Source organism: Nomascus leucogenys, chromosome 8, assembly GCF_006542625.1.
Source record: "Nomascus leucogenys isolate Asia chromosome 8, Asia_NLE_v1, whole genome shotgun sequence".
In the NCBI taxonomy this organism is placed as follows: domain Eukaryota; kingdom Metazoa; phylum Chordata; class Mammalia; order Primates; family Hylobatidae; genus Nomascus; species Nomascus leucogenys.
The window spans coordinates 76,563,438-76,587,993 of record NC_044388.1 but is presented as its reverse complement, the minus strand read 5'-3'; the positions used below and the strand labels follow the sequence as shown (position 1 = coordinate 76,587,993).

The 24,556-nt window shown below is 48.9% G+C and overlaps 1 pseudogene across 1 annotated transcript; it reads right to left on the bottom strand.

Annotated features, from left to right (window-relative positions):
• Window positions 1-4,659: 4,659 nt before the first annotated feature.
• On the bottom strand, window positions 4,660-8,556 carry LOC115836361 (annotated as a pseudogene). Its single transcript, XR_004031382.1, has 2 exons — window positions 6,403-8,556; window positions 4,660-5,656 (listed from the first exon to the last, which is right to left on the bottom strand). The product of XR_004031382.1 is annotated as an uncharacterized LOC115836361 (transcript).
• Between the last annotated feature and the right edge of the window lie 16,000 nt (window positions 8,557-24,556).

The following is a 24,556-nucleotide window of genomic DNA, read 5'->3' as shown; positions in this document are numbered from 1 at the left end:
CCTTCTCTCCATTGGCTATTCTAGGTATCCATTCTTCTAATTTTTTTTCAAAGTTTTTAACTTCTTTGCTGTTGTTTTGAATTTCCTCTCGTAGCTCAGAGTAGTTTGATCGTCTGAAGCCTTCTTCTCTCAACTCGTCAAAGTCATCCTCCATCCAGCTTTGTTCCGTTGCTGGTGAGGAACTGCATTCCTTTGGAGGAGGAGAAGTGCTCTGCTTTTTAGAGTTTCCAGTTTTTCTGCTCTGTTTTTTCCCCATCTTTGTGGTTTTATCTACTTTTTGTCTTTGATGATGGTGATGTACAGATGGGTTTTTGGTGTGGATGTCCTTTCTCTTTGTTAGTTTTCCTTCTACCAGACAGGACCCTCAGCTGCAGGTCTGTTGGAGTTTACTAGAGGTCCACTCCAGACCCTGTTTGGCTGGGTGTCAGCAGCGGTGGCTGCAGAACAGCGGATTTTCGTGAGGCCACAAATTCAGCTGTCTGATAGTTCCTCTGGAAGTTTTGTCTCAGAGGAGTACCCGGCCGAGTGAGGTGTCAGTCTGTCCCTACTGGGGGGATGCCTCCCTGTTAGGCTGCTCAGGGGTGAGGGACCCACTTTAGGAGGCAGTCTGTCTGTTCTCAGATCTCCAGCTGCGTGCTGGGAGAACCACTACTCTCTTCAAAGCTGTCAGTCAGACAGGGACATTTAAGTCTGTGGAGGTTCCTGCTGACTTTTTGTTTGTCTGTGCCCTGCCCCCAGAGGTGGAGCCTACAGAGGCAGGCAGGCCTCCTTGAGCTGTGGTGGGCTCCACCCAGTTCGAGCTTCCTGGCTGCTTTGTTTACCTAAGCAAGCCTGGGCAATGGTGGGCGCCCCTCCCCCAGCCTGGCTGCTGCCTTGCAGCTTGATCTCAGACTGCTGTGCTAGCAATCAGCGAGACTCCATGGGCATAGGACCCTCTGAGCCAGGTGCAGGACACAATCTCCTAGTGTGCCGTTCTCCAAGCCCATTGGAAAAGCGCAGTATTAGGGTGGGACTGACCCGATATTCCAGGTGCCGACTGTTACCGCTTTCTTTGACTAGGAAAGGGAACTCCCTGACCCCTTGCGCTTCCCGAGTGAGGCAATGCCTCGCCCTGCTTCGGCTCGTGCACAGTGTGCTTCACCGACTGTCCTGCACCCACTGTTTGGCACTCCCTAGTGAGATGAAACCAGTACCTCAAACAGAAATGCAGAAATCACCCGTCTTCTGTGTTGCTCAGGCTGGGAGCTGTAGACTGGAGCTGTTCCTATTAGGCCATCTTGGCTCCACCCCCAGTCGTTCTTTTAACAGGCGTTTACTGTGTGCTTGCTCTGTAAAAGTCATTGGAGATAAAGCAGCGACAAAGTGGAAAAAAAATCCTGCCCTCATGAAGCTTACAGTCTAGCGATGAAGGAGAGAAATACACAAATAAGGATGGTATTTGGCATGCTAAATGATAATGACAGCTGCAAGAGAAATGGGGCAGGAAGTTGGTGGGGGTGGTGGTTTGGGGGTGGGTGTCAACACTGTTCCTAATGGATGATCACTACAAGTGATCTGGGGAGACATCATTGACAAGGTGACATTTCAGCAGAGATTGGAACAGAAGAGAGACCATCATTTGGGTATCAGGGGTAGCAATTCAAGGCAGAGGGAAGAGCAAATGCCAAGCCCTGGGGCAGGTGCATCTTCATGCATTCAAGGAGCAGCAAGGTGACCTTTTAGACTGCAGCAGAGTGAGTGAAGTCCCAGCTCTGGAGTTAGATCAGAGAGATAACCAGTGGCCAGCTCAGCCTGGACTTCATAGGTGATGGGCATATTTTGGCTTCTACTCTGATGAGTGGAAATATATTGGGGTTTTAAGCTGAGGAGTGACCTGGGAGGTTATTCTGGTGCTGGCTTGAGCACAGACTGGGTGCAAGGGCAGGAGAAGGAATATTGTTAGTAGGCATCCCCAGTCATCCTGTCAAGAAGTAATGGTGTCAAGAACAGATGAAGGCAGAGAAGTGGTAAGACACAGGCATATCCTGAAGGTAGGGATAGAGGCTTTGCTGATGGGATGGAGAAGAGGCAACAGGGGAATAAGTCAAGAAATACCACAAAGCTGTATTCTGAACACCTGTCAGGATGATGTTGCTTTCACAGCAAAGGGGTACTGAGGGATAGTAAGTTTGGAGGAGAAGTCTAAGGTTTGATTCTGACATGTCAATCATCTACATGAACAGATAGTTTGAGAGGAGTTAGTTTTCAGGGGCCTTTTAAATATCAAATAGAAATAACCAGTGCTCAGGAGGATATAAGGGTCTGAGGCTCAAAAGAAAGCTCATAGCTGCAGGTATAAATGTGATGGCTCATCGGGGAGTCAGCTGTCCAAGTTCTGTGCAGATTTCAAGGGGTAAATTCAATGATCCTGTTTGTGGCCATAGCCTTCCTCAGGCTTCCCAGTATCCACATTACCACAAAAAGCCTCAATGGTGATCTACTTGAGTCTGTCCCCACATGTTGGGGCTTGAGTTGTGCAGAATCCCCATCTTGCACCCTTTCTCCAACATCACAAGACCTCAGTTAGCCAAAATGTCCTGAAGAGGGCTGAGGAATTTGGTCTGAATCATCCCACAAATTCATGGTACAGGACATAAGTGCTGCTCTTGTCGCTGGCTCTAGAAAGATGATATCGGCCAGGCGCAGTGGCTGATGCCTGTAATCCCAGTACTTAGGGAGGCCGAGGCAGGCGGATCATGAGGTCAGGAGATCGAGACCATCCTGGCTAATATGGTGAAACCCCGTCTCTACTAAAAATACAAAAAATTAGCCAGGCATGGTGGTGGGTGCCTGTAGTCCCAGCTACTCGGGAGGCTGAGGCAGGAGGAGAATGGCGTGAACCCAGGAGGCAGAGCTTGCAGTGAGCTGAGATGGCGCCATTGTACTCCAGCCTGGGTGACAGAGCAAGACTCTGTCTCAAAAAAAAAAAAAAAAAGAAAGAAAGAAAGATGATATCAACCAATGTTTTACCGTTAGACTTTGCTTTGGATTGGGATTTTAACTCTGGGATCTGGCTCCAGGTCTCTTGCCTTCCTCTTTACCAGGTTAACTTGGGATGGTTAGCCATCCCACCAAGTCCTCATGTTTCTGAGAGTCATTCCCAGCCATATCATCCTATTAACCATTGAATCCACTGTCTACCACTGCCCAAGGCTGGGATGCCATTTTTTTTTTTTTTTTTTTTTGGCTAGCTTCACTGAAATATAATTGACAAATAAAAATTATGTCTTTAAGGTGTACAATATATTTTGATATGTGTATACAGTGTGAAATGATTACCGCAACCAAGCTAATTAACATTCCCATCAACATACATAGCATTTTTTTTTTTTGAGACGGAGTCTCACTCCGTCACGCAGACTGGGAGTGCAGTGGTACAATCTTGGCCGACTGCAACCTCCGCTTCCTAGGTTCATGCGATTCTCCTGCCTCAGTCTCCTGAGTTTTTTGTGGTGAGAATATTTAAGATCTACTCTCTTAGCATATTTCAAATATACAATACATTATTATTACTAGAGTCTCTATGTTCTACATTAGGTTTCCAGAAAGTTACTCATTTTATATTTAAAAATCTGTACCCTTGAACCAATATCTCTCCATTTTTCTCACCCCTTGACTGCTGGTAACCACTCTTCTACTTTTGGTTTCCATGAGTTCGACTTTTTCAGATTCCATGTGTAAGTGAGGCCACGTAATATTTATCTTTCTGTGTGGCTTATTTATTTCACTTAGCATGTCTTCCACATTCATCCACATTGTCACAAATAGTAGGATTTCCTACTATTGCTTGAACCCAGAAGGTGGAGGTTGTAGTGAGCCAAGATCGCACCATTGCACTCCAGCCTGGGTGACAAAAGTGAGACTTCATCTCAAAAAAAAAAACAAAAAAAACTTGGAAAAGAAGTGAGGATTTGAGGCTTGGCACAATGGCTCATGCCTGTAATCCCAGCACTTTGGGAGGCTGAGGTGGGTGGATCATTTGAGGTCAGGAGTTCAAGACTAGCCTGGCCAACATGGTGAAAGTCCATCTCTACTAAAAGTATAAAAATTAGCTGGGCATATGCCCAGCTACTCAGGGGCTGAGGCAGGAGAATAGCTTGAACCCAGGAGGTAGAGGTTGCAGTGAGCTGAGATCACACCACTGCACTCCAGCCTGGGGAACAGAGTGAGACATTATCTCAAAATAAAATAAATAAATAAAAGAATAAAAAGAAATGCAGATTTGGGACAATGGGGACACTTAGCTGATGCACAGCACAGGTGAGCAGTCCTCCTTTTGTGACCATGAAGACACAATTCCCAGGAGCCCACCTTGGGGTCTCCTAGAAAAAGCATGGGGGCTGCTCACCAGCTGCATGTCCACCTTTCCTTTCCTGCACTCTCAGGAAGACGGGAGTTCTGGATTCAGCTGAACTGAGTTCAAGTTCAGACTCTGTGACTCACTGGCTGTGTAATTCTGGGTAAGTTACTTGCTCTCCTTGAGTCTCGTATCCTCCATGGTAAAATGGAGAAGTGGAGTTATTGTAAGGATTTGAAGGCAAGGCAAGAGTTAAAGAAAGACACACACACACACACACACACACACACACACACACACACACACACAGAGAGATTGGCCGCTTCAACAGCAACACAGATTTATTACTAGCAAAACCCTGTGGAGGGGGAAACCAGCTTAGTGTCAGTGCCCACTGCCACTCACAGGCTGGGGTAATCATGGGGCTGGGAGGGAGGGCTCTGGACAGTATAGCTTGCTGCCCAGTAGATGATAAGGATGTTCCTGAAGTCAGGCTGTTGGGCCTTTGCCCAGCAGGATGTGTTAATGAAGTTTCTGCAGTCAGGTGGTTAGGATGCTTCTCACAGCCCGAGTTCCCATGGAATGTTTTCTTCTGACCAGGATCTGCAAAACAGCAAGGGATTTACCAAATAGTGCAGCTAAGACTAACAGTAGCCTCTCCCAGGTAGACAGTTCTTCAACAGTAAACATCCCTTGAGCACCTACACTGTACCAGACATGGTGCTAGGACCCAGGCCACAGGAGGAACAAGACAGATGAGGCCCCTGCCATCCTGGTGCTCATGTCTGATGAAGGAAGCTAACAGGTCGTAAGACCAGGTCAGATGGTGGTGGTAATGAAAGACATTACCAGAGTGAGATGAGCTAGAAAGAAACTGAGGGAGCTGTTCCAAACGCAGTGACAGGGACAGACCCCTCCAAGAGGTGACCTTTGAGCAGCAACCTGAGAGATGTGGGGTGAGGGGAGCCATGGAAAAGGAGCTGCCCCTGAAGCCATCCCAGGAGTAAAGACCCAGCACGAGGTGGGCAACAGAATGGCCTGACCTGTGCGTCCTTCATGCTTCCTTCCTCAGTGGTGGCCAAACAGAAACATGGGGCAATTCCACGCAGGGTCCATGGAGGGAGCAGAAAGCAGCTGCAATGAAGAGCCACGGTGGGGATGAAATCTGGCCCAACAGTGAAGCTAGAAGCAGGTGCTGCTTACCACTCACCACAACACAGGTCATGAAGCATAACCAGCCCCTGAAGGCACATCCAGGGCCAGACCAGCTGGCTGGGCTGCCAGCATCCTAGTAGAGATCCCAGGAGATCATCAGATAAGCTGGTTGAAGGTGGGGGAGAAAAGGAAAGCTTCAGAAAATTCCATAGGACCCATGACACTTAGCATGAACTTCCCCTGAGTGGGATCTGTTTGGCATTGCTGGTTCTAAAGAGTTGGTCCCACCACCCCCACCTGCCCAGTGCCCGACCAGGGGAAAACCTGGGGTAAGGTCCACAGAAACAATCCCTGTGGAACGGGAAAGGGTGTTCTCATGCAAAACCAATGGAGGAATCCCACAAAACACCACTCATAAGGAGCAGAGGGGCCTGCAGGGAGAAACAGGATTCTGCTGCTCATTGGGGAATCTGCTTTTCAGCAGGAAAGGGGAACATGCAGGATACAGAAGCAAAGTGGACCCTGAGCTGTGGGGTTAGGGGAGCTGGTGCTGACACTGTCAGGGATGAGCCACAGTAGGAGGCTTAGAACCCCTTACTTAGAACACAGTAACTCAGAGGGCACCTGAGTGTAACCTGAGATGGTCCCTGAAGACTTTTCATCCAAGCAGGATCCCTCCCTTGCCATCTCCAGACCTGCCCCACAAGCTCCCTCCCTGGTCTCCTGGCTCTTGTTCACTCCTTCCAGGAAGGCTTCCACAGTCATCTCTAAAACGTGGCTGACTGTCCCTCCTTTATCCAGAACCTTCCATGGCTCCCCAGAGCCCTCCAGATCAAGTTCAAGTTCTTTGATCAGACACTTGATCTCAAGCTGCATTCTACCTCCTGAATTAAGATCCCAGAGATGCCCACCTTGCTCAGCACAAGTGCATCAGTGAAGTCCAAAGTCTTGAATGTGGACTTAGCCTTGAGGACATCAACACCCTGGCTACTGAGGGTGCAGTGCTGCTCCAGGATGATGGTGTCTAAAGTTGTGCACCAGGTCTTAGGCCCTGCAGAAGCATCACCCCTCAGGAGTGAGGTAGTACAGGAAGTCCATGCACAGGCAGATCTGCTGGTGCCATTGCACTATAAGGGCATGGAGCTCCAAGATGGTGGCAACATAGTCACTGCAATTCCTACGGGGTAAGGCTGGGGAGAGGAAGTAGCTGCATAACACATATGATACCCTGGAAGCACTTCCCAGCCAGAGTTTCAGGACCACATTACATCCAGATACAGGTGCCCTCTGAGCACACTTCTCTCTCTGCCTCCCACTCTGAGCTGCCTCCTGGCCCCACATGGGCAGCCTGGCCCAGGGCTTGGAGCCCAGCAGGTGTTCAGTCCATGGTGTTGACTGTTCCCTGGGCCAGGAGAGCCCTTGGTGACTCTGTGACTCCTCCTGTGGAACTTCTGACTCTGCCTTGGGACCTCCCAATTCCCATGGGAAGCCTCCATGGCTCTGGATTGCCACACCTTGCCTGGGATCCTCCAGCCCCATAGGCCTTACTTGATGCCTTAGCCCTCCCAGAACATGACATCTCAGAATGTGGCTGATGTCCAGGGCCATATGTGGATGTTTGCTGGGGGCCTCTTGCTGTTCTCCTTTATGGTCTGTAGGGCAGGGCAAGGCCAAAAGGAGAAACCAATCCAACCTCAGAATGGACAAAATGCTCACTGCCACAAAGGGCAACCACCTACAGTCAGCAGTGCTTCTGGAAAGAAAGGTCTCATTCTGCAAAACGCTCCTTGTTGGCTTCTTTCTGAAGCCAGGGAAGGGTACCAAGCCCAGCTTACCTGCGGTGCCTACATTAGCATCTGTGCCTAGGATGTGCGATGGGCCCCTGCTCCCACTGCAGGGTTGACGTTCCCTCCAGCTGGAGACCTGGGCTCCTGACACCGCCTGGCCTGTTTGTCCTGCTCTGGATGAGGGTGGAAAGGCTGTATCTGGTATTTTCCTAGGTCCTTAGTTTCCACCTTCTAGACATCCAGCAGAAGTGACCATGCCCAGCCCCACACCTGAAATGGGACTCCCTTGTAGAGCAGCTGAGACATCTACAGACAGAAGAGTGCTCTGGTGAGACAGGCCACAGGGGTCCCCAGGGAGGGTTGGGGGCCGGAAGATTCTGAAGGTTTCCAGTCTTGGGCTCTGTGGTTCCTCAAAGAGGTTAGGTTTACCTAAAACCAGGCCTCCCCTCCCACGATTCAAAGAGTGGATGAGTGCTCTGCGTCAGGAACTCTGATCTGGACCTATTTTTTCATTTAGATCACCAAGAGACAACCCCTAACCTCTGAGCTAGGGATGGTCCAAGCTCTGGCATGAGATTTTCTTCTAGCAACGTGATGCTTACAGGGACAGGTAGAAAAGCTGGTGATCAGGCCTGCTGTCCTCTGGGTAAGGACAGTGTGCCACCCACCCTCTGAGAGGCCGGTGGTGCCAGGCCACAACACTGGGTGCCTGTACCCCTGGCTCTGCAGACACCGGTCATGGAGGCCCTCCCCTTTTCATATTACATTCTTGCTGCTCCTAGATTTCTTCTAGTCATTAAACAATTTGGGCCATTTTTCTGTGCATCCGATCTGACATTTTTGCTCTCAAATGAAACATGATAAAGGAAGCCAAGCCGCCAGGATTCCTGGAGGGGACCTTGGGTGCTGGGTCTTGGGCTGCAGGGCCCTAATGGGACTGAATCAGAAGGAGCCAGGGAAGGGCAAACACTGGGGCTGAGGCCCTAGGACCCAGTGGCCATTGGCGGCCAGGCCTTATGGCCCCAACACACCCTGTCCTCAGGCCACAGACACTATGGGCTTCGATCAGGTCCCAGCCTCCCAGTAGTGTCCTGGTGCTAGCAGGTGCTGACCCCTGAGCCACAACCACAGTTCTGGGTTTTGGGTTTTGGTAAAACCACCTCAGGGGCAGAGTTCTGGGGTCGGGTTTGGCAGGAACCATGGTGCCTCCCAGAGATGGTGTGTCACTCCTACTTGCCACAAAATGTGCACACAGGCTGTCCCACTGTCCAGCCCATCCGGCTGGAAAGGATGGAGGAAGTCAGGGAACAGGTAGGGTGGACATCTGGGGTGCAGGGAGAGGCAGGTGCATGCTGGGAGGTCAGACCCTTCGAGGGCTGTGGGGGCATCAGGTGGAGTGGGCTCCAGGTGTACCCTCAATGCACTGGGCAGGTCTCAGGCCAGGCTCCCTGGACCCCGGCTGGGTGATGTGGTCACTCCCTGGGGACTGCTGTCAGGCCCTGGCCACCCACCCTGGGCAGCACCGTCCCATCTCAGGACTGGACTTTCTGAGTCCTGAGACGGGACAGTACTGTCCAGGCCTGACAGACTGGGAGGACCTATTAAGTCCTCCATCCCTAGACCAGCCTCACACACAGCAAGGACAGTCTCTTAGCTCTACCTTCAGGGCACTGACTGATCCTGCTCACTCTAAGGCAACCAAGGCAGAGCTGAGGACCTGTGCCAGGCTGGGAGCCAGGCCCCTCCCTAAATGGGCCTGAGGGAAGCACCATCCCTGTCCCAATCCGCTGCAAGTTTCAGCCCAGGAGACACATAGGGAAGGGAGGACGGAGCCCCTCTGCTGGCTGACACTGGAAAAGCAGGACCCGGGAGAAGAGGGAGCGCAGGGCTGGCAGGGGACACTCCAGGCCAATGGAGAGCTCCGGCTGCACCATGGGGCTGCCCCTCCTGGGCTGGAGGCTGTGCCCTCTGCAGGATCTGAGAAAGTCCAGTCCTGAGATGGGACAGTGCTGCCCATGGTGGGTGCCCGGTGCCTGACAGCAGTCCCCCAGGGAGTGACCACATCACCCGGCTGGGGTCCAGGGAGCCTGGGCCGAGACCTGCCCAGTGCACTGAGGGTGCACCTGGAGCCCACCCCACCTGATGCCCCCACAGCCCTCACAGTGTCTGACCTCTCAGCATGCACCTGCCTCTCCCTGCACCCCTGCTGCCCACCCTGCCTGTTCCCTGGCTTCCTCCATCCTGTGCAGCCCATAGACTGTGACCATCTATCCGGCCACTCTGGCCCTTCCTTTAGCTTTGTCCTCTCAGAATCTCTGAGCAAAATCTCCCAGGTCCATCCAAACACCTGCTTTGTCCAGTTTTGACTGGGCCTTTGGGCACTACTGGGCCATCCCAACTGTCCACAGGGCCCTCAATAACGTGCATTGCACCTGACATCTCCCAGCAGTGCTCAGCAGCTCCTGCTGACCAGGTCCCTGCTGGCCCTATCCCGCACATCAGGTCCTCCCTGACCACACCCTCACTGATTAGAACCCCATGACCAGGCCCCACTAACCAGGCCCTTGCTGCTAGGCCCACAGCGTCCAGGACCCCACTGACCAGGACCTTACTGACCAGGGCCTCACTGACCAGGTCCTTACTGACTAGGCCTCATTGATCAGGTTCCACTGATGATGACCCCATTGCCTGGCACCACAGATGGGGCCCCACTGACCAGATGCCCCTGACTGTGACCCTAGTGAGTAGGCACCACTGAATAGGCACCCACTGCTCAGATCCCCGCTGACCAGGTCACCCCATAGACCAGTGCTACAAAAGCCACCACTGAATGCACTCTCTCTGAACAGGCTCCCACTGATTAGGTTCCACTGACCAGGCTGCGCTGACCAGGGCCCCACTGACAAGGGCCTCACTGATGAGAACATGGCCAGCAGGCCCTGCTGACTAGGTCCCATGTGACCAGGTCTCCACTGAATAGCACACCTTGACCTGGTCACCAGTGACCCAGCCCATGCTGACAAGGCCGCCACTAAGCCCCAGCTGACCAGGTCTCCGTTGACAAAGTCCCGCAGCCTAGTTTTACACTGACCAGACACCAAACAAGTGGCTGCCACTAGGTCCCCACTCACCAAGACCCCACTACTAGATCCCCCTAATGAGACCCTCTCTAAGCAGACCCCCACTGACCATGCCCCCAATAAATAGGCCTCACTGACCAAGTCCCAACTGACTAGGTCCACTGATGAGGCCTACACTGATCAGGGCCCTCATAACCATACCAGAAGGCCAAGTGACAATGAGATATTTCATATGGCAGGAGTAGGAGCAAGACAGAGGGAGAAAGGAGGTGCCACATCCTGTTATACAACCAGATCTCATGAGAACTCATTATCAGGAGATCAGCATCAAGAAGATTAACCATTGGTGAAGGAAGCACCACTCACACCACTGCCCACTGTTTGCAGGCAGAAGCCTCCTGCAGAGGCAGAGCCTCTTGGGAAACTTCTACCATGGCAATGCAGAAGGAAAAAAATTTGGGCTTGGAGCCCCCACAAAGGAGGTCACCATCCTCCAGACCCCAGATTCATAAGCCTACCAACAGTTCACACCCTCAGTATGGAAAAGCTACAGGCACTCCACACCAGCCTAGCCCAGGAGAGCAGACATGGGGGCGGAAGCCTGCAAAGCTGCAGGTGCACTGCCCTAGCAGAGGTTTCCCATGAGCCTCTGCCTCTGAAGCAGATTACTCCCCCTTCCTACTACCTAACACCCTCCCACCACCCTACTGCCAACCTACTTCCCACCGTACCCACCCCTTTTCCTTCCAACCCCAACCCCCTCCTGCCATGATTAAATCACCTCCCACCAGGACCCACCTCCAACATTAAGGAGTACAATTCACAGGAGTTTTGGTAAAGAAACACAGCCAAACCATATTATTCTGACCCTGATACCCCAGAATCTCATGTCCTTCTCACAGAGCAAAATACATTCATGCCTTTTCTAAAGTTTCCAAAAGTCTTAACTCATTCCAGAATTAACTCAAATGTAAAAAGTTCAACATCTCATCTGAGACAAGTCTACAGTCCCTTTCACCTATGACTCCCTGAGCTTAAAAGGATGTTCTTTTCTTTCAGGGTACAATGATGGTACAGGCATTGGGTAAGCTTTCTCAATTCAAAGGGAAGAAATTTCCCAGGAAAAAAACACAAGTAGAACTACATGCCCAATGCCAAGTCTAAAACCTAGGAGGCCAGTATCCATTCAATCTCACAGCTCCAAAATCATGAAGAGAACTCACTATCATAAGCACAGCAATAAGGAGATGGTGTTTAATCATTTGTGAAGGATCCGCCCCCACCACCACTTTTCACCCCTCACCCCCACGATAATCCCCTCATTCTCCCTACCCCCCACTTTCCAACCCCCACTCTCCACCATGATTAAATCACCCTCCACCAGGCCCCACCTTTAACTTTATTATTCTGTCCCTGGCTCCCAAATCTCATGTCCTTCTCACATTACAAAATACAATGATGCCTTCCTTACAGTCCCCCCAAATCTTGTATCATTCCAGCATTTATACAAATGTCCAAAGCTTAAAGTCTCATCTGACACAAGGCTACAGTCCCTTAGGCACATGAGCCTCTGAACTATAAAGCAAGTTAACTACTTCCAAGGTACAATGCTTGTGCAGGCAATTCTCAACTGAAAGGAAGAATTTTGCCAGAAAGAACAAAACACATACACGACTTACAGGCCCCATGAAACTCCAAACCCAGAAGGCCAGTCATTCAATCCTACAGTTCCAAAATCACCCTTTTTGAAACCTTGTCCCACATCCAGGGCACAGGGACATGAGGGCTGGGCTCTGAAGGCCTTGGGCTGCCCTGTACCTGTGACTTTGCAGGGTTTATGCCCCACAGCTGCCCCCATGGGCTGGGCAGGTGTTGAGTGCCTATAGCTTTTCCCGACTGATGGTACAAGCTGTTGGTGGGTCTATGAATCTGGGGTCTGCATGACGGTGGCCTCCAGTGTGGGGGCTCCAACCCCATATTTTCCTTCTGCACTGCCCTAGTAGAGGTTCCTTATGAGGCTCTGCGTTTTGGGGATGCTTTTTTTTTTTTTTGAGACAGAGTCTCGCTCTGTCGCCCAGGCTGGAGTGCAGTGGCGCGATCTCGGCTCACTGCAAGCTCCGCCTCCTGGGTTCACGCCATTCTCCTGCCTCAGCCTCTCCGAGTAGCTGGGACTACAGGCACCCGCCACCACGCCCGGCTAATTTTTTTTGTATTTTTTTTTTTTTTTAGTAGAGACTTGGGGATGCTTTTGTCTGGTCACCCAGGCATTTCCATACATCTTCCAAAGTCTACAGAGAGGCTCCCAAGCCTCTAGTCTCATGATCCATCCACCTAGTGGCTTAACACTATGAGGAAGTTTCCAAGGCTTCTAGCTTGCACCCTCTGAAGCAGTGACCCAAGCTGCATCTGTGCATTTTCAGCCATGGCTGGAGCTGGAGCTGCAGGGACGCAGGCAGCAGTGGCCTGAGGCTGCACATAGAGGGGGGTCATAGGACTGGCCCAGGAAACCATTCTTCTCTCCTAGAGCCCAGGGCCTGTGACAGCAAGGGCTGCTGCAAAGGTCTCCGAAATGCCTTCAAGGGCTTTTCCCTATTGTCTTGGCTATTAACACTGGGCTCCTTTTTATGCAAATTTCTGAAGCCTTCCTGAATTTTCCCCCTGAAAATCAGCTTTTCTTTTTGACCACTTGGCCAGGCTGGAAATTTTCCAAACTTTTGAGTCCTGTTTCTCATTTAATATAAGAGTTGGGACTCATTTAATATAAGTCCCATCCAGAAGTCATTTTCTCAGTCACACATCAGAGCACAGGCTGTTCCATGCAGACAGGACACCTCTTGAGCTTTGCTTCCTAGAAGTTCATTCCACCAGATAGGCACTAAGTCATCACCCTCAAGTTTAAAGTTTCACAGATCTCCAGGGCAGGGTCACCATGCAGCCATGTTCTTTGCTACAGCAAAACAAAAGTAACATTGGCTTCTGTTCCCAGTAAGTTCCTCATTTTTATCTGAGACCTTCTAAGTCTGGTTTTCACTGACTATTTTCCTGTTAGCCTTCTGATCACAAGTAGTTAACAATTCTTTACAAAGGTCCAAACCTTTCCTAATTTTCCTGTCTTGGAAGCCCTCCAAACTCTCCTGATCTCTGTCTGCCACCCCCTTCTGAACCTGCTTCTACATTATCAGCTATCTTTGTCGCAGCCTGGCAATGTGGTAAAGGAAGACAAGTCCATTTTCAGGGAGAAAATTCAAGAAGGCCTCAGATACTTGAATGAAAAGAAGCTGAGTGCTGATTGCCAAGATAACAGGGAAAAGGCCTTGAAGACATTTCATACATCCACTTCCCAGTACTAATTTTCTCTATGATCATAAAGAACCTCATGATTCTGCAGGCTGTAAGGAAACATACCGGCTTCTGAATCTGGGAGGACTCAGGAAGCCTCCCAATCATACCAGAATGTCAAGGGGCAATGAGATGATTCACGTGGCAGGAGTAGGAGCAAGGCAGAGAGCGGAAAGAGGTGCCATGCCCTATTATACAAGCAGATCTCATGAGAACTCACTATCACAAGGTCAGCATCAAAAAGATGGTGCTTAACCATTGGTGAAGGATTTGCCCCCCACCCCCAACTCCCACTGTTTCCAGGCAGAAGCCTGATGCAGAGGCAGAACCTCTTGGAAAACCTCTACTAGGGAAGTGTGGAAGGAAAATATGGGCTTGGAGCCCCCACACAGATGGCCACCAACCTCCAGACCACAGATTCATAGACCCACCAACAGCTCACACCCTCAGTGTGAAAAAGCTATGGGTAGTCAACACCAGCCCACCCCATGAGAGCAGCCACAGGGGCTAAACCCTGTAAAGTCACAGGTGCACTGTCCTAGTAGAGGTTTTCCATGAGCCACTGCCTCTTCAGCAGGTTACTCCCCCTTCCTACTACCCACCACCCTCCCACCACCCTACAGCCAACCCATTCCTCCCCACCCTGCCCACCCTTTCTCCTTCCACCCGCAACCCCCTCCCATCCATGATTAAATCCCCTCCCCCAGGCCCCACCTTCAGCATTTGGGATTACAATTCCACATGAGTTTCACAGGGACACAGAGCCAAACCATATTATTCTGACCCTGATACCCCAGAATCTCATGTTTTTCTCACAGAGCAAAATACAATCATGCCTTTTCAAAATTTTCCAAAAGTCTTAACTCATTCCAAATGTAAAAACTTCAAAGTCTGATCTGAGACAAGGCTACATTCTCTTCTGCCTATGAGTCCCTGAATTCAAAAGGCATTTCTTTTCTTTCAAGGTACAATGATGGTACAGGCATTGGGTACGTTTTCTCAATCTAAAGGGGATAAATTTCCCAGAAAAATAACACAAATGCAAGTCCAAACCCAGGAGGACAGTATTCACTCAATCTTAAAGCTCCATAATCATCAAGAGAACTCACTATCATGCGGACAGCATTAAGGAGATAGTGTTTAACCATTTGTGAAGGATCCGCCTCCCATCCTCATCTTTCACCCCCACCCCCAAAATAATCTCCACCATTCTCCCCACACCCGTACCTCCAACACCCATGCTTCACCATGATTAAATCACCTTCCACCAGGTCTCAACTTTCACATTCCCCATTACAATTCCACATGAGTATCAGTAGGGACACAGAACCAAATCATATTATTCTGACCCTAGTTCCCCCAAATCTCGTATCTTTGACACACTGCAAAACACAATGATGCCTTCTCTACAGTCCCCCAAAGTCTTAAGTCATTCCAGCATTTACTGAAGTATCCAAAGCCCAAAGTCTTATCTGACACAAGGCTGCAGTCCCTTCTGCCCCTGAGCCCCTGAAATACAAAGTAAGTGAACTACTTTCAAGGTACAATGATTGTACAGGCATTGGGTATGAATTCCCAGCCAAAAGAAAAAACTTTGCCAGAAAGAAGCACAAAATACAGATGAGACTTACAGATCCGATGCAAGTCAAAAACCCAGCAGGCCAGTCATTCCATCGTACAGCTCCAAATCATCCTTTTTTCAATCCAAATCCCACACCCAGAGCAAAGGGGTGTGATGGCTGGGCTCCCAAGGCCATGGGTAGCTCTGCACCTGTGGCTTTGCAGGGTCTTTCTCCCACAGCTGCCCTCATGGGCTGGGCTAGTGCTGAGCACTTGTAGCTTTCCACACTGAGGGTGCAAGCTGTTGGTAGGTCTATGAATCTGGGGTTTGCAGAATGGTGCCTCCCTGTGTGGGAGTTCCAACTCTATATGTTCCTTCTGTAATGCCCTAGAAAAGTTTTCGCACGAGGGTCTGCCTCTTGGAAAAGCTTCTGCCTGAAAACCCAGGTTTTTCTATACATGCTCTGGAGTCTAGACGAAGGCTCCCAAGGCTCTCGTCTTTTGCTCTGTGCACCTGCTGGCTTAACACTATGTAGAAGCCACCAAAGCTTGCGTCTTGTAACCCTGAAGCAGTGACCCAAGCTGTACCTGTGCATCTTTCAGCCATGGCTGGAGCTGGAGCTGCAGGGATACAGGCTGTGGCTGAGCACAGCAGTGGGGCCTTGTAGCTGGCCCAGGAAAACATTCTTCTCTCTCAGGCCTTAGGGCCTGTGACAGCAAGGGCTGCTGCAAAGGTCTCTGAAATGCCTTCAAGGCCTTTTTCCCATTGTCTTGGCTATTAGCACTGGACTCCATTTTATACAAATTTCTGAAGCTGTCTTGGATTTTCCCACTGAAAATCAGGTTTTCTTTTTGACCACTTGGCCAGGCTGCAAATTTTCCAAACTTTTAAGCTCTGCTTCTCATTTAAATATAAGTTTCTACTTGAGGTCATTTATTTGGTCACACCAAAGACCACAGGCTTTTGGACACAGACAGGATACCTCTTTAGCTTTGCTGCCAAAGTTCATGCCTATGATTTAGATACACCCTAAATCATCACCCTCAAGTTCAAAGTTTCATAGGTCTCCAGGTTAGGGGCATCATGCAGCGATGTTCTTTGCTAAGGCAAAACCAAAGTAACCTTTGCTCCTCTTTTCAGTAAATTCCTCATTTTCATCTGAGACCTTGTAAGCCTGGCCTTCACTGTCCATCCTTCTGTCACCCTTTTAATAATAACTATTTAACAAGTCTCTACAATGGTCAAAACTTTCCTTCATCTTCCTGACTTCTTCCAAGGCCTCCAAACTTTCCAACCTCTGGCTCTTACCCTCTTGTGAACCTGCTTTTACATTTTCATCCATCCTTATTGCAGCCTATCAATGTGGTAAAAAGAAGAAATGTCCATTTTCAGGGGAAAAATTCACAAAGAGATCCGATGTCTGCATGAAGAGAAGCTGAGTGCTGATTGCCAAGACAATAAGAAAAAGGCTTTGAAGGCATTCCATAGCTCCACTTCCAAGCACTAATTTTCTGTAAGATCATAAAGAAAAGAGGTTGAACTGGCTCATGGTTCTGCAGGCTTTAAAGGAATCATAGAGGCCTCTGCTTCTGGGGGGAATCAGGAAGCCTCCCAATCATACCAGAAGACCAAGCGGCAATGGGATGTTTCATATGGTAGAAGTAGGAGCAAGACAGGAGGAAAGAGGTATCACACCCTGTTATACAACCAGATCTCATGACAACTCACTATGACAAAATCAGCATCAAGAAAATGACGCTTTATCATTGGTGAAAGATCTGTCCCCCCCAACACCCCCACCCCACCACTGTTTCCAGGTAGAAGCCTGATGCAGAGCCAGAGCCTCTTAGAAAACCTCTACTAGGGCAGTGCAGAAGGAAAATATGGGCTTGGAGCCCCCACACAGGAGGTTACCATCCTCCAGACCCCAGATTTATAGACCCACCAACAGCTCCCACCCTCAGTATGGAAAAGCTACAGGCACTCAACGTCAGCCCAACCCATGAGAGCCGCCATGGGACTAAACCCTGCAAAGCCAAGGGTGCACCGCCCTAGTAGAGGTTTTCCATGAGGCTCTGCCTCTGCAGGAGGCTACTCCCACGTCCTACTACTCACCACCCTCTCACCACTTTACTGCCAACCTACTCCTCCCCACCCTACCCACTTCTTTTTCCTTCTACCCACAACCCCCTCCCATCCATGATTCAATCACCTCCCACCAGGCCCCACCTCCAACATTTGGGAATACAATTTCCCATGATCTTTTGTAGGAAAACACCACCAAACCATATTACTCTGACACTGACACCCCTGAATCTCATGTCCTTCTCACAGAGTAAAATACAAACAAGCCTTTTCAGAAGTTTCCAAAAGTCTTAACTCATTCCAGCAGTAACTCGAATGTAAAAAGATTAAAGTCTCATCCAACATGAGGTTGCAGTCCCTTCTGCCTCTTGAGTCCCTGAATGTAAAAGGAAGTGCTTCTCTTTCAAGATACAATGATGGTACAGGCATTGGGTAAGCTTTCTCGGTCCAATGGGAAGAAATTTTCCAGAAAAATAACACAACTGGGACACAGGTCCAATGCAAGCCCAAAAGCCAGGAGAGTATGTATGCATTCATCACGAGAACTCACTTTCACACAGACAGCATTAAGGAGATACTGTTTAACCATTTGTGAAAGATCTGCCCCCCCAGCCCCATCTTTCACCCCCAACCCCAGCATAAACCCCCCAAACTTACCACACCCTCACTTCCAATCCCAACTGTCCACCACGATTAAATCACCATCTACTAAGCACCACTTTTAACATTCCCTATCGCAATTCTACATGAGTTTTGGTTGGGACACAGAGCCAAATCATATTGTTCTGCCCCTGGCCTTCCAAATCTCATGTTACTCTCACTTTGCAAAATACAATGATGCCTTCTCTACAGTCCCCCAAAGTCTTAACTCATCCCAGCATTTACTCAAATGTCCAAAGCCCAAAGTCTCATCTGAGACAAGGCTGCAGTCCCTTCTATCCCTGAGCCTCTGAAATACAAAGCAAGTTAACTACTTTCAAGGTACAATGCTTGTCCAGGCATTGGGTAAGCATTCCCAGCCAAAAGGAAGAAATTGCCAGAAAGAAGCACAAAATACAGATGGGACTTACAGACCCCATGCAAGTCAAAAACCCAGCAGGCCAGTCGTTCCATCATAGAACTCCAAGTCGTATTTTTTGAATCTACATCCCACATCCAGAGCAGAGGGTGGTTTGATGGCTGGTCTCCCAAAGCCTTGGGCAGCTCAGCACCTGTGGTATGGCAAGGTCTTTCCCCAAAGCTGCCCTCATGGGCTGGGCTGCTGTTGAGTGCCAGTAGTTTTTCAACACTAAGGGTGCAAGCTGTTGGTGGGTCTAGAATCTGGGGTCTGGAGAATGGTGCCTCCCAGTGTGGGGGCTCGCACCCTATATGTTCCTTCTATACCGTCCTTGTAGAGGTTTACCATGAGGCTCTGCCTGTTGGAAAAGCTTCTGCCTGGAAACCCAGGATTTTCCATACATACTCTGGAGTCTAGAAGATGAAGACTCAAGTTTCTAGTCTTGTGCTGTGTGCACCTGCTGGCTTAACACTATGTGGAAGCCACCAAGGCTTGGAGCTTGCACCCCTGAAGCAGTGACCCAAGCTGTACCTGTGCATCTTTCAGCCATGGCTGTAGCAGGAGCTACACGGATGTATGCAGCAGTGTCCTGAGGCTGCACACAGCAGCGGACCATGGGGCTGGGCCAGGAAACCATTCTGTCCTAGAAAACCATTCTTCTGTCCTAGGCTTCAGGGCCTGTACAGCAAGGGCTGCTGCAAAGATCTCTGAAATGCCTTCAAGGCCTTTTCCCCGTTGTCTTGGCTATTAGCACTGGGCTCCATTTTATGCAAGCTTCTGAAGCTGTCTTGAATTTTCCCACTGAAAATCAGCTTTTCTTTTTGACCACTTGGCCAGGCTGAAAATTTTTCAAACTTTTAAGCTCTGCTTCTCATTTAAATATAAGTTTCTAATTGAGGTCATTTATTTGGTCACACAGAAGACCAGGACACAGACAGGACACCTCTTGAGCTTTGCTGCCAAAAGTTCATTCTGCCAGATACACCCCAAACCATCACCCTCAAGTTCAAAGTTTCACAGATCTCCAGGTTAGGGGCATCATGCAGTGACATTCTTTGCTAAAGCAAAACAAATGTAACCTTGGCTCCTGTTCCCAGTAAACCCCTCATTTTCATCTGAGACCTTCTAAGCCTGGCCTTCACTGTCCATCCTTCTGTCACCCTTTTAATTATAACTATTTAACAAGTCTCTACAATGGTCAAAACTTTCCCTCATCTTCCTGTCTTCTTCCAAGTCCTCCAAACTCTCCAACCTCTGGCCGTTAAACAATTCTCAACCTGCTTCTACATTTTCAGCTCTCTTTGTTGCAGCCTGTCAGTGTGGTAAAAGAAGAAAAGTCCATTTGCAGGGGGAAAATTCATGCAGGCTACAGATATTTGCATGAAAAGAAGCTGAGTGCTGATTACCAAGACAAGAAGGAAAAGACCTTGAAGGCATTCCATAGCTCCACTTCAGAGCACTAATTTTCTGTAAGATCATAAAGAAAAGATGTTGAACTGGCTCATGGCTCTGCAGGCTTTAAAGGAATCATAGAGGCTCCTGCTCCTAGGAGGAATCAGGAAGCCTCCCAATCATACCAGAAGAACAAGTGGCAATGGGATATTTTATATGGCAGAAGTAGGAGCAAGACAGAGAGAGGAGAAGGTTCCACACTGTTATACAATGAGATCTCATTAGAACTCAGTATCACAAGGTCAGCATCAAGAAGATGGTGTTTAACCACTGATGAAAGATCTGCCCCCTACCACCCCCCCACCATTTCCAGGTAGAAGCCTGTTACAGAGGCAGAGCCTCTTGGAAAACCTTATGAGGGCAGTGCAGACGGAAAATATGGGCTTGGAGCCCCCGTGCAGGAGGCCACCATCCTCCAGACCCCAGATTCCTAGACCCACCAACACCTCACATTCTCAGTGTGGAAAAGCTACAGGCACTCAAGAACAGACCAGCCCATGAGAGCAGCCATGGGGCTAAATCCTGCAAAGCCACAGGTGCACTGTCCTAGTAGAGGTTTTCCATGGGCCTCTGCCTCTGCAGGAGGCTACTCCCCCTTCCTACTACCCACCACCCTACTGCCAGCCCACACCTCCTGACCCTACACACTTATTTCTCCTTCCACCCCCACCAACCTGCCATTTATGACTCAATCACCTCCCACCAAGCCACACCTCCAACATTCGGGAACACAATTCCCCATGAGTTTTTGTAGGTAAACACAGCCAAACCATATTATTCTGACCCTGAGACCCCCTAATCTCATGTCCTTCTCACAGAGCAAAATACAAATGTGCCTTTTGAAAAGTTTCCAAAAGTCTTAACTCATTCCAGCAGTAACCCAAATGTAATAAGTTCAAGTTTCATCCAGGACAACGCTGCAGTCCCTTCTGCCTATGAGTCCCTGAAGGGAAATGGGATTTCTTTTCTTTCAAGTTACTTTCAAGTTACAATGATGGGTAAGCTTTCTCAATCCAAAGGGAAGATTTTCCCAGAAAAATAACACAATTGGGACACAGGCCCAATGCAAGCCCAGAAGCCAGCAGGAGAGTATTCATTTATCATGAGAACTCACTATCACACAGACAGCATTAATGAGACAGTGTTTAACCATTTGTGAAGGATCTGCCCCCTGTCTCCATGTTTCACAACCACCCCCACCATGAACCCCCATTCTTCTCACACCCACACTTCCAACCCCCACTATCCACCAAGAATAAATCACCTTCCACCAAGCCCCAGCTTTAACATTCCCCATTACAATTACACATGAGTTTTGGTAGGGGCACAGAGCCAAATCATATTATTCTGCCCCTGGTCCCCCAAATTTCATGTCCTTCTCACACTGCAAGATACAATGATGCTTTCTCTACAGTCCCCCAAAGTCTTAATTCATCCCAGCATTTACTCAAATGTCCAAAGCCCAAAGTCTCATCTGAGACAAGGCTACAGTCCCTTCTATCCCTGAGCCTCTGAAATACAAAGCAAATTAACTATTTCCAAGGTACAATGCTTGTCCAGGCATTGGGTAAGCATTCCCAGACAAAAAGAAGAAATTTGCCAGAAAGAAGTGCAAAACACAGATGGGACTTACAGACTCCATGCCTAGCAGGCCATTCATTCTAACCTACAGCTCCAAATAATCTTTTTTGAAACTACATCTCATATCCAGAGCACAGGGTGGTGAGATGGCTGGGCTCCCAAGGCTTTGGGCAGCTCAGCACCTGTGGCATGGCAGGGTCTTTCCCCAAAGCTGCCCTCAATGGCTGGGCTGCTGTTGAGTGCCAATAGCTTTTCAACACTAAGGGTGCAAGCTGTTGGTGGGTCTATGAATCTGGGGTCTGGAAAATGGCGCCTCCCTGTATGGGGGCTCCAACCCTATATGCTTGTTCTGCAATGCCCGAGTAGAGGTTTACCATGAGGTTCTGCCTGTTGGAAAAGCTTCTGCCCGGACACCCCGGCTTTCCCATACATGCTCTGGAGTCTAGACAAAGGCTCCGAAGCCTCTAGTTTTGTGCTGTGTGCACCTGCTAGGTTAACACTATGTGGAAGCCACCAAGGCTTGGAGCTTGCACCCCTGATGTAGTGACCCAAGCTGTACCTGTGCATCTTTCAGCCATGGCTGGAGCTGGAGATGAAGGTGTAGGGGTGCAGGCAGCAGTGTCCTGAGGCTGCACATAGCAGTGGGGCCATAGGGCTGGCCCAGAAAAAACATTCTTTTTTCCTAAGCCCCAGGGCCAGTGACAACAAGGGCTGCTACAAAGGTCTTTGAAATGCCTTCAAGGCCTTTTTCCCATTGTCTTGAATTATTAGCACTGGGCTCCTTTTTTATGCAAATATCCAAAGGCTTCTGGAATTTTCTCCCTGAAATCCAGCTTTTCTTTTTAACAACTTTGCCAGGTTGCAAATTTTCCAAAGGATTAAGCTGTCCTTCTCATTTAAATATAAGTTTCAACTTAAGGTCATTTCTTTGGTCACACATAATACCACAGGCTATTCAATGTAGGCAGGACAACTCTTGAGCTTTGCTGCTTAGAAGTTCATTCCACCAGATAGACCCTAAATCTTCACCCTCAAGTTCAAAGTTTCCCAGATCTCCAGAGCAGGGACACTGTGCAGCCAAATTTTTTGCTAAGGCAAAACAACAAAACCTTAGCCCCTGTTCCCAGTAAGTTTCTCATTTTCATCTGAGACCTTCTAAGCCTGGCCTTCACTATCCATCCTTCTGTCAGCCTTTTAATCACAGCTAACAAGTCATTACAATGGTCCAAACTTTCCCTCATCTTCCGTCTTCTTCCAAGCTCTCCAAACACTCTAACCTCTGGCCATTACCGAATTCTGAACCTGCTTCTACATTTTCAGCTATCTTTGTTGCAGCCTGGCAATGTGGTAAAAGAAGAAAAGTCCATTATCAGGGGAAAACTTCAAGAAGCCTTCAGATGTTAGCATCAAAGAAGCCCAGTGCTAACAGCCAAAAGATTGGGGAAAAGGCCTTGAAGGCATTTCATAGCTTCACTTCACAGCATTGATTTTCTGCATGTACATAAAGAAAAGAGGTTGAACTGACTCACAGTTCTGGAGGCTGTAAGGAAAGCATAGTGGTTTCTGCTTTTAGGAGGACTCAGGAAGCCTCCCGTTTATACCAGAAGGCCAAGCAGCAATGAAATGTTTCATATTCCAGGAGTAGAAGCAAGACAGAGAGAGGAAAGAGGTGCCACATCCTGTTATACAATCAGATCTCAAGAGAACTCAGTATCAGGAGATCAGCATCAAGAAGATGATGCTTAACTATTGGTGAAGGATCCACCCAATACCCCATATCCACCCCCCAGTGTTTCCAAGCAGAAGCCTGAGGCAGAGGCAGAGCCTCTTGGAAAACCTCTACTAGGGCAGTGCAGAAGGAAAATATGGGCTTGGAGCCCCTATGCAGGAGGCCACCATCCTCCAGACCCCAGATTCATAGACCCAACAACAGCTCACACCCTCAGTATGGAAAAGCTACAGGCACTAAACAGCCCAGCCCATGAGAGCAGCCACGGGGCTAAAGCCTGCAAAGCCACAGGTGCACAGTCCTAGTAAAGGTTTTCCATGAGCCTCTGCCTCTGTAGCAGGCTACTCCCCCTTCCTACTACCCACCACCCTATGGCCAGCCTACTCCTCCCCACCCTCCCCACCCCTTTTTCCTTACACCCCCACCCTCCTTCCATCCAGGATTAAATCACCTCCCACCAGGCTTCACCTCCAAAATTCGGGATTACACTTCCACATGAGTTTTTCTAGGGAAACACAGCCAAACCATAGTATTCCGAACTTGACCCTTCCAAATCTCATGTCCTTCTCACAGGGTAAAATACAATCATGCCTTTTCAAAAGTTTCCAAAAGCCTTAACTCATTCCAGCATTAACTCAAATATAAAAAGTTCAAAGTCTCATCCGAGACAAGGCTACAGTCTCTTATGCCTATGAGTCCCTGAAGTTAAAATGGAGTTCATTTCTTTAAAGGTACAATGATGACACAGGTATTGGGTAAGCTGTCTTAGTCCAAAGGGAAGAAATTTCCCAGAAAAATAACACAAATGGGACCACAGGCCCAATGCACATCCAAAACCCAGCAGAACAGTATTCATTCAATCTCACAGCCACAAAATCATGAAGAGAACTATCACAAGGACAGTATTAAGGAGATAGTGTTTAACCATTTGTGAAGGATCTGCCCCCCACCCCTGCCTTTCACCCCCAACCCCACCATAAATTCCCCCAATTCACCCCACCACCCCCACCTTCCAACCTCCACCCTCCACCATGATTAAATCACCTTCCACCCGCCTCCACCTTTAACATTTCCCATTACAATTCCACATCAGTGGGACACAGAGCCAAATCATATTATTTTGTCCCTGCCCCTGCAAATCTGTCTTTCTCACATTGCAAAATACAATGATGCCTCTCCTACAGTCCCCCAAATCTTAACTCATTCCAACATTTACTCAAATGTGTAAATTTAGCCCAAAGTTTCATCTGAGACAAGGATACAGTCCCTTCTGCCCATGAGTCTCTGAATTATAAAGCAAGTTAACTACTTCCAAGGTACAATGATTGTACAGGCAATGGGTAAGCATTCCCAGCCAACAGAAGAAAAATTGCCAGAAACAAAAACAAAACACC